Genomic DNA, 11,098 nt, shown 5'->3' with positions numbered 1-11,098 from the left:
ACACACAGATGTGCTTCCCCACTGTGGGAGGAAGATGCAGCAGTTGGCTCCTTGCTGTAAGTGGATGGGTCCAGAATGGTCTGCAAAATTCACAAAGCATTTCCATTTTGGCATCAAAGATGCACACGAGTAAAATGAAGGGGTACCTCACATGGACATTACACTACACATGCAAACTTAATTTGCTCATGCAGTGTTTAAACCAAGAGTCCAAGGGATGCTATCAAAAAGCATTTAATATTTCAAGAACTAGAGAGGTGAGTGCACATGGGAGAAGGAGGAAGGCTATTTATGGATTCAGCAGCAGTGCAAGTGTTATATAATTCTTTGAAATGGAATATAAAATTGCGCTAATTCTTTGGTTTCAGTTCCACTTTGTCCGAAACAGAAAAGACTTGCTTGTAGTTTGCTCATGCTGTGAACTGTTGTAGAAGCTTTTTGCAGATAGTTTTGGTCTGTCTGAATATATTATCAGGTTTATTCACGTAACTGAAACCACTTTGACAGAATTGGCAATGCTGTATCTTCTGAATTCAGGAAGATCAGCTTGGCTTTAGCAAGTGTTGTTCTCCCTGCCTCCTGCAAAAGAGAGAAAGCCTTCATTCTCATTCATAGTTTCATTCATAAAAGCTGACAAAATCAAAATGATCCTAGTCCTGGGATTCACCCCCTCACACTTTACTATGTAAATTTATGTGAAAGCAGAAAAGACTGGATGACATTGCTTTTCATGGAAGCTTTCAAGGCTGATGCAGAAGCTGCAAGGGGAGTGCTGGAGAGCAGGTACATGGAAACCAGCTTAGCATTGTGCATCAGATCCAGTTGCCAAGATCCACTTTAAATACACACTCTCAGGGAACATGGCCCAGCCATCAATATTCCTGTGAGAACTGGAGGTGGTATGGATGTGCCACAGTTGTGATCTTTGCTGGTCAGGATAAATGGAACAGTTTGACCCTGCTCCTTGGTACTGACACACTGGAGACACACTTGGCTGATGTGTGGGTTGAGCATGTGCACAGTGTCCAGGCCTATTGCAAGCCAAACTTACACAGTCAGACTTTCAGGACTTCACAGAACAAAATAGAGGAGACACATAGCACAATTATCTGGCTAAAAGTTAAAGAAATGTTCATCTTGACAGAGAATTGTTTCAGGTACGGCAAGTCTCTGTTGGGTTCTTTTAGACTTTTGCCATAAGTCTGGAGCTGAACTGGAGGGAAATGGGACCTTTCACAGCTGGTGTACCAAGGCCAAGTATTATTTCTTACTGATTTCTCAGTGCAGATAGCAGTGTTATTGTGGCAATACTTAAAGACACATTGCACAAAGACTGTAACTTTCCCCAGTGAAATGTCAGTGTCAAGAGATAAAACAATGACAGAATTTGCAAGGAAAGAAATGCACAGGGGATGATGATGCAATGGCACAGCAGCTTAGTGGCAGAGTGGTGTGGAACGCCAGCACTGGGCCCAGGCTGTTCTTCCTTCCCAACTCCCATCTCACACCACTGAGGGGCTGATTGTTCTTAAAATAAACAAGATGAAAGCTTCCCATATGCGGTCCCTGAATTAGTGTGGAATGGAAACTGCTTTTACAATCTCTTACATCGTTTCCCTGCTGCTGCTGTCACTTTTCAGCAAGATACCCCAGACAGCAGTCTGGCTCTGCAATGACAATTTCAATTAAAAACATTTGTTTTCAAATCCTCTTAACAGTTTCCACATGGTGAGAAGTGCCTACTCTCCCTATGTGAATTTTGGGCACAGGGCAGTGAGTGAAGCATGCACACTTCTTTCTATATGGAAAAAGTTAATTCTGTTGTGGATTCGTTTGGCATCGTTCTGTAACAGAGACAGGGTGCTGCACTGTTGTATATTGCACAGCATAAATGGGGTTTTAGTAGAGAAAATTAGTCATTTTTCCAACTTCAAAACAAAGGCAACTAATGTAAAAAGGAACTGCATGGAAAGGAAAAAGTTGGTTTGCTATGATATCTAGCCTCTAGTTATGCTGTTAGTAGTTCATATGTCCTATTTTTGCAACATTTGGGGCTATGTACAATTTCTGTAAGTGTACACAGATTCAAATAAGTTGGGCAGTTCCATAGTTTAATATCCTGTCATTGCAAAGTAAACATGTTTTTTTTTTTTTTTTTTTTTTTTTTTTTTTTTTTTCCAGCTATTCACGGCATTGTTCTACTTAAATATACAAATATACTAGGATTGAACAACTATTTGTGATGTGCTGCAAATGTGTCCAGTGACCACACTTGGGGCTGGGGCAGAACAGTTTTTTGGAAAGCAATGTTTTCTGTCCAATCCTTTTGATGTAGCCTCTCTTTCTCTCCCCTCAAAAACCCTACTTCCCTCTCAGTGCCAGACTCAGTCTTGTGTCACAGAAGAGTCGCAGCAACGAACAAACAGTCAAAGGCACAGGGCCTACCCTGGGCTTGCAAACGATATGCAAATATGTTCGCGTTTGACATGAGAGGCAGGCATAGATAAAACCGTATCCTGGCATTTTCAGCCTTGGAGGAAGAAACACATTCTAGTAGTGATTAAAACCTACCCTAGGGTGAGATGGCAATCTGGTGCCTTCATTTTGCAGGATTGCTTGATTTTTTAAGTATTTCAGCTCTCCTCCTGGTTAACCTGAAATTCCCTCTATAGTCTTATAGTGCTTATTATTAATAGCCTGTGAAGAGCAATCCTGAAATGGTTGTCTCTGGGAGATGGGTGCCTCCTTTTTTATTTTTTTCTTTGTAGAGTCTTTCTGTGTTTCTTCTACTTTTAGGCAGGCACTTGTTTAAATTCTTGGGGAACCAAAAACAAAGATGGATACATTCAGGTCTACCTTAACCTACGGTAGTACAGCTCCTACCTCTTCTGCAAACGTCTAGGCTAGGCACTGGATCATTCATAGAATCATAGAATCATAGAATCACCAAGGTTGGAAAAGACCTAAAAGATCATTCAGTCCAACCGTTCACCTATTACCAATAGCTCCCACTAAACCATGTCCCCCAACACAACATCCAGTCTTTCCTTGAACACCCCCAGGGTCAGTGACTCCACCACCTCCCTGGGCAGTCCATTCCAGTGCCTGACCACCCTTTCTGAGAAGTAATACTTCCTAATGTCCAGCCTGAATCTCCCCTGCTGTAGACTGAAAGGGTGGTTCATTCATCCAGCATGTGAGAAACTCAAACAACCAGAAGGCGCAAGACAAGATCAAATGAGGTCATGCCTTTTCACAGACATTGATTGCCAGGGCAGCCAGAGACTGTGGGGAGAAAAGGCAGATTGCTGATAGCATCCCGTTTCCTTTTCTGTGTATCTCCTGCATCCTCGGCCATAAAATGGCAAACTATTGTTTAACTCATTGCAGGGCACTAATTCAGGGACTGCATATGGGAGCTGATTATATTCAGGAGGGGCACAGGAGGATGCAGTCTTGACCTAGTACAGAAACTTAATATTCTTATTGTTTTCCCATGGAAAAACCCAGATAAAAAGGATAGCTTTCCTGATGCTTCTAAATATAAGTACCATATATTTTTAAATACATCTCTTTCCTTAAGTGAGAGAAGCATGACAGTTGTTTTCCAAATATTTTGAGAGCTTTGTTGGGTAGAAAGAGCATTCCTCCTCAGCAAATGTTAAGAGCCCCTGCTACTGTGGCAACATACCTAAGTCAGGCACCAAAAATAAGCAGACTGTGGAAACACATGTTCTTTTTCTCTGTTGTATCAATAAGAAACACAACCATTATTTTGCCTGCCCATGTCAGTACAGTAGGTGCTATGTGACTGAAACCACAAACTTCGCAAGGAATATACAGATACCATATTGTACTGTAAGAATCCAGGTGCTTTTTGTTCAGCGGAAATAAGTCTATGTATACAGAAAGTGATGGCAAGAGTTGGTGAGCTGACTGTTTTAAACTGGACCACTGCAGATTTTACAGTCACACTACTGGATCACCTTACTGTTTCACGAGGACACTACGCTTTGAGCAAAGAGAGGGTAGAGTCGGTGGCCTGGAAAAGGCAAAAATAGAGGAGGGGAATAGGATGAACAAGTAGGATGTGGAAGATGGCAGAGGACAACTATATCTCAAAGGCAGAAGAGCAAAGCACCAATGATAAGGAAGAAGTAGATGTGAGAAACAAGAGAAATGGAGAGATTTTCTCTAGACAACAAGCAAAGTAAATGCAGCAAAATAGAGAGGCCAAATGGATACACAAGTTGCATGAAATTTTAAATGATAGTAATAAAAATTTTAGGAAAACTTTGCCCTATGAATTGTTTTATGAACTTCAGTAAATTCACTAGAGTTTCCTCATCCTGAGGAAATTCTGTTGAACCCTATGTCAGTCCAGATTTCATGGCAAAAGCAAAATTTAGAGAAATATTTCTAAGCAGAAAACTAAATGAAATGTGAAGTCAATTTATTAACTGTTTTTAGTAAAGTTCAGAAATTGTTCTGAGTTTCCATTTGCAAATATATTAAATAAACACACGTATCCTATAGACTTGTGGTATCACTGATCATGTAGATCCTTCTCTCTTCTTCCACTATTAAGGACAGCAGAAGAGCTTAAAACAATATATGTATTATGAAACTCACTATTTTATAGAACTCATCGTATATAGGAGGTTCCTAGAAACACAAATAAATATAAGAATCTTTCTGACCAGTTAAACAGTATCTCTTGCTTTCTTTGGCACTGAAGTTAGGATATACTAAATCTGAGACTATAACTTAAGTGTACTGCTCATGGTCCGCATAAGGCACAGCCATAAAGAACTTGATGCAAGCCTGCTGATTAGAATTTCCATTGACTTCAGTCACCCCTTGGAAACATCCTCCAATCAATAAGTGAATAGATTAAAATAAGATGTCTCTAGATGCAAACAGTAGAGAAGCTTGTTTCAGGTAATGATATTATAGTAATTTAATCCTGGCATGAGAACAAATATGCTTACCATCTGTCTGAAAAAATCAAATGGTTTGCAAGATTTGTTATTAATTTAACATGACTGGGGTCATGCTTAACTGCATTATTGTATAAGAATAAGGTGTGGAATAAAGAATCATAGAATCATAGAATGGCCTGGGCTGAAAAGGACCACAGTGATCATCTAGTGTTAACCCTTCTGCCATGGACAGGGTTGCCAAACACTAGACCACGCTGCCCAGAGCCACATCCTTAAATGCCTCCAGGGATGATGAGTGGTGTGTCATCACCCTATAAGTGAAAAACTTCCTCCTAATATCTAACCTAAACCTCCCCTGTCTCAGTTTAAAATCCTTCCCCCTTGTCCTATCACTATCCACCCTCATAAACAGCAGTTCCCCTCCTGTTTATACACTCCCTTCAAGTACTGGAAGGTCACAATGAGGTCTCCTTGGAGCCTTCTCCAAGCTAAACAAGCCCAGTTCCCTCAACCTTTCCTCATAGGAGAGTTGCTGCAGCCCTCTCATCATCTTAGTGACCCTTCTCTGGACTTGCTCCAAGAGAATCATAGAATCATAGAATTACTCAGGTTGGAAAAGACCTTGAAGATCATCAAGTCCAACCGCAGCCTAACCAGTAGCCTATCTCTTAAAAAACAACCACAAAACAATACCACAACAACAAACCTCTGCTAAATCATATCCCTGAGTACCACATCCAAGCGGCTCTTAAACACATCCAGGGATGGCGATTCAACCACCTCCTTGGGGAGCCCATTCCAGTACCTAACCACCCTTTCTGTAAAGAAGTTCTTTCTAATATCCAACCTAAACTTGCCCTGGCGCAACTTGAGGCCATTTCCCCTCGTCCTGTCACAAGTCAGTAGTGAGAATAGACCTGCCCCACTCTCACTGTAAGAACCTTTCAGGTACTGGAAGACAGCAATAAGGTCTCCCCTCAGCCTCCTCTTCCTCAGACTAAACAGCCCCAGCTTCCTTAGTCTCTCCTCATAGGGCTGATTCTCCAAGCCCTTAACAAGCCTCGTTGCCCTTCTCTGGACCTGCTCCAGTACCTCCATGTCCTTCTTGTGCTGAGGTGCCCAAAACTGGACACAGTACTCGAGGTGAGGCCTCACCAATGCTGAGTACAGGGGCAGGATGACTTCCTTAGTCCTGCTCACCACACCATTCCTGATACAAGCCAGGATGCCATTGGCCTTCTTGGCCACCTGGGCACACTGCTGGCTCATATTCAGCCGACTGTCCATCAGCACACCAAGGTCCCTTTCCGTCTGGGAGCTTTCCAGCCACACCTCCCCAAGCCTGTAGGATTGCCTGGGGTTGTTATGACCAAAATGCAGGACCCGACACTTGGCCCTGTTGAAACTCATTCCATTAACCTTGGCCCATCGATCAAGTCTATCCAGGTCTCTCTGTAGTGCCCTTCTCCCCTCAGGCAGATCAACACTCCCTCCCAGCTTAGTGTCGTCTGCGAACTTACTGAGGGTGCACTCAATCCCCTCATCCAAATCATCAATGAAGATGTTAAACAGAAGCGGCCCAAGCACCGAGCCCTGGGGGACGCCACTTGTGACCGGCCGCCAACTGGATTCCACTCCATTGACCACAACTCTCTGGGCCCGGCCATCCAACCAGTTCTTCACCCAGCGGAGCGTGCACCCATCCAAACCACGGGCAGCCAGCTTCTCTACCAGAATGTTATGGGGGACAGTGTCAAAGGCCTTACTGAAGTCCAGGTAGACCACGTCGACAGCCTTTCGAGCTTCATGTCTTTCTTGTTCTGGGGCCCCAGGCCTGGACATGGCACTCCAGATGAGTTCTCACAAGAGCTGAGTAGAAGGAGACAGTAACCTCCCTCTCCCTGCTGGCCACCCCTCTTTTAATACAGCCCAGAACACAGAAGGCCACCAGACTGGTCAGGCAAGATCTGCACTTAGTGAAGCCATGCCAGCTGTCTTGAATCACCTTCTTGTCTCATATATGCCTTAACACAGCTTCTAGGAGGGTCTGCTCCATGATCTTCCCAGACATGGAGGTGAGGCTCACAGGCCTGTAGACTTCCTTTCAACCTTTCTTTAAAATGGGAGTAATATTTCCCTTTTTCCAATTGGCAGGGACTTCACCAGATAGCCACGCTTTTTCAAACATGATGGAGAGTGGATTGTAGTTCCTAGAGAACTCTTCATAGTTCCTAGAGAAACACATGGAACATGGCAAATTTTGAACCGTCCAGGATGCTAGTAGGGAGAGTCCCTTGGAATTCAGTCCTGAGGGCTAAAGGGGTCAAGGAAGGATGGTCCCTCCTCAAGCAAAAAGTTTTAAAGGCACAAGAGCAGGCTATCACTCTGTGTTCAAGGTGTGCTGGTGGGGAAGAAGACAGATGTGGATGTCTCCAGGAGAAAAAGAGAAGAACAGATGTGGAAGAAGGGATGGGCAAGTCAGGGATAGTATAAGGAAGCTGTTAAGGTATGAAGGGAGAAAATTAGAAAGGCAAAAGCCCAGGTTGAATTCAACTTGGTCATTAGGGTAAAAGAGAACAAAATCTTTTTACAAACATATTAACAGTAAGAGGTGGGCTGAGGAGAATCTCTATCCCTTACTGGATGTAAAGTGCAGAGTGGCTGGAGGACTGCGTTGAGGAAACGGACCTGGGAGTACTGATTGATGCACGGCTGAACATGAGCCAACAGTGTGCCCGGGTGGCCAAGAAGGCCAACGGCATCCTGGCTTGCATCAAAAACAGTGTTACTAGCAGGAACAGGGAGGTAATTGTCCCCCTGTACTTGGCACTGGTGCGGCAGCACCTCGAGTACTGTGTTCAGTTTTGGGCCCCTCACTACAAGAAAGACATTGAGGCCCTGGAACATATTCAGAGGAGGGCTACGAAGCTGGTGAGGGGTCTGGAGCACAGGCCTTATGAGGAGCGGCTGAGGGAGTTGGGATTGTTCAGCCTGGAGAAGAGGAGGCTCAGGGGAGACCTTATAGCTCTCTATAACTTCCTGAAGAGAGGTTGTAGTGAGCTGGGGGTCGGCCTCTTCTCACGTGTAATCAGTGATAGAACTAGAGGGAATGGTTTCAAGCTGCGACAGGGGAGGTTCAGGCTGGACATTAGGAAGTATTACTTCTTGGAAAGGGTAGTCAGGCATGCAGGGAGGTGGTGGAGTCACTGACCATGAGGAAACGTTTGGATGTTGTGTTGAGGAATATGATTTAGCTGGGAAGTATTGGTAATGGTTGGACTAGATGATCTTCTAGATCTTTTCCAACCTTGATAATTCTGTGATTCAAAGGGAAAAGCGACTACTGAGGATAAGGAAAAAGCTGAGGTTCTCAATGTCTTCTTTACATCTGTCTTTAAATATCAGATCAGCTATCCTTGGGGTACTCTACTTCTTGTCCTGGAAGACTTGCATAGGGATCAGAATAAACCACCCATGATTCAGGTGGAAAAAGTTAGATATCTGCTACTCTACAAGTCCATAGGGCCAGAGAGGATCCACCCAAGGGTGCTGAGGGAGCTGGCAGAGGTGACTGCCAAGCCATTTTCCATCAGCTATCAGCATTCCTGGTCAACTGGAGAGGTCCCAGAGGATTGGAATCTTGCCAGTCTGATCCCTCCACCTATAAGAGGGGTCACAAATTAGATCCAGGGAACTACAGGCCTGTCAGACTGATCTTGGTGCCAGGGAAGGTTATGGAGCAGATCATCGTGAGGGAGATCACACAGTGTGTGCAGAACAACTGAGGGGATCAGACCTAGCCAGCATGGATTCATGAATGGCAGGTCCTGCTTGACCAACCTGGTCTCCTTTTATGATCAAGTGACCTACCTGATGGATAAGGAAAAGGCTGTTGATGAGATCTGCATAGACTTTAGTAAAGCCTTTTGACCTCAGTCAACACTACAGGCTTGGGGCAGAGTGGCTGGATAACGGTATAGAGGAAATGGACCTGGGGGAATTGGTTGATGCTCAGTTGAACATGAGCCAGCAGTATGACCAGATGGCCAAGGTGGTTGGTGGAATCCTAGCTTGTATCAAAAATAGTGTTGGCACCGGTGAGACCGCATCTTGAGTACTGTGTTCAGTTTTGGGTTCTTCACTACAAGAAAGACATTGAATCCCTGGAGTGTGTTCAGAGTAGAGAAGGGCAGTGAAGCTGGCGAGGAGTCTGGAGTACCAGTCTTATGAGAAACAGCTGAGGAAGCTGGGATTATTTAGTCTGGAGAAGAGGAGGCTCAGGGGAGAATACATCATTTTCTGCAACAGCTTGAAATAAGGTTGTGGTGAGATGGAGGTCGGCCTCTTGTCCTGTGTAACTAGTGATAGGACTAGAGGGAATGGCCTCACATTGTGTCGGGGGAGATTCAGGTTGGATGATAGGAAAGATTTCTTTTCCTAGAGAGTGATCAGGCATTGGAATGTGCTGTTTAGGGAAATGGTGGAGTCACTGTCCTTGGAGGTGTTCAAGAAATATTTGAATATTGTACTGAGGGAAATATTGGTGATAGTTGGATTTGGGTTGGATGATCTTGGACATAATTTTTCAACCTTGCTGATTCTATGTTTCTAATTCCAGAACTGTATTCATCTCAAGTAACCCAGATACCTAAACTGCCTAAGATAAGTGAGAAGGTCTGGCCTGGGAAGGTGTCTGTCCCCTCCACTGATTAGATGATCATCCTAGCCTTGATATCTAATTCATAATCAGTTAAAATACAATACTGACCACCACTGGTGTCATTGCTGTTATGCAGAGTTCAAGAGGAGGAAGAGAGATGTACAATACCCAGAGTTTCCACTATATGAACAGCAAAGAAGAACAATGATTGTCTTGCACAAACTGACAACTTCAAACATCCAACAGACATCAAAACTACTTGTCTTTATTGACCACTTAGGGATCCAACCTTAGTAACACTGGATGCTTTTCTTTCTGAACTATTGAACTGAATATTGGTGAAGTTTTGCAATAGGCAAAATATTTCTCTAAAGAGCAGTGATGGCTGTTTCCATCTGTTCATACCTGCTTCCTTTCTGATTTAACAAAGATTGCTTTGATGCTGTTATCACTGCAGAACCACAGAAAATAAGTGAGTAGGAGCTCATGCCCTGTGAGGCATGTCCATCATCAACAGAACCATTAACTAATTTCTGGCATCACCTGCTGTGCTTGGTAATGTTTGTTATCCTGTGGCTGTACAAGTTAGAAAGAGGTCAACCTGTCCTGTAAGGTCTGAATGGTATTTTAAAAGTGTGCAGAACCAATACTAGCGCCCATGGCATAAAAATGTAGTAAGTAATGTATAGAGCTGCTATCAGTGAAGACATTAGCAAAAGTAGGAGATGGGAGCAACAGTGAGTGTACTGTTAAGTCTATAAGAGACAAAAGTCTTAACCACATAGTGTGCAACGAAGAGATTTAAGAGTGATTGAGGCTGGAAAAGTCAGAAAGTAAGATGCTCTGTAATCTTTTACAAGGATTGCCTCCTTACCGCTGTCTGGTAACATAATGGTATTTGCTGCTGGTTTTCCCTTTCTACCTTGATTTGTGGGGGATTTAAACTGTCAAAACACAGTTTACCCACTTTTTATATGTTCATAAATTCAAATAAATAATAAAATAAAAATTGGGCCATTTATTCAGTCACTTTTCAGAGAATAACCTCATTTTAAAAATACAGGCTTAGCTGCAGGGTAAGCAATCTTTCAGCATTATGTCTCCAATCTGTCAATCTGATCAGAGCTTAAAGGCCTGACATTCTGTTTCTTTCCATAGAAACAAAACACTTATTCGACAGTAAGTATAGCTTAAGTTGCCTTATAGACAATATGAATCCCTACTCCTCTGCTGTCATTACCTTTGAAAATTGGACAGCTGTCAGCTTGAATGAACCTTGATACCAGGTGTTTTGAAGGTCATTATATGGCACAGAGCAGAAGCTTTGCCAGCACAAACACTGACTAGCTCTGGAGTAAATAAGTGTCAGGAATTAATCTTATTCAATCTTTCCGATCATGACAGTCCTCCTACATCTATTTTTATGTGTAAACCAAATCCTTCTGTCTGTGGTATTTTTTCATCTTCAGAAGTTCCCTTTTCAATCCTAAGTAGA

The sequence above is a fragment of the Excalfactoria chinensis genome, chromosome 1 (assembly GCF_039878825.1).
Source record: "Excalfactoria chinensis isolate bCotChi1 chromosome 1, bCotChi1.hap2, whole genome shotgun sequence".
Lineage (NCBI taxonomy): Eukaryota > Metazoa > Chordata > Aves > Galliformes > Phasianidae > Excalfactoria > Excalfactoria chinensis.
The sequence above is the reverse complement of the archived record's forward strand: the minus strand, read 5'-3'. Positions refer to the sequence as shown.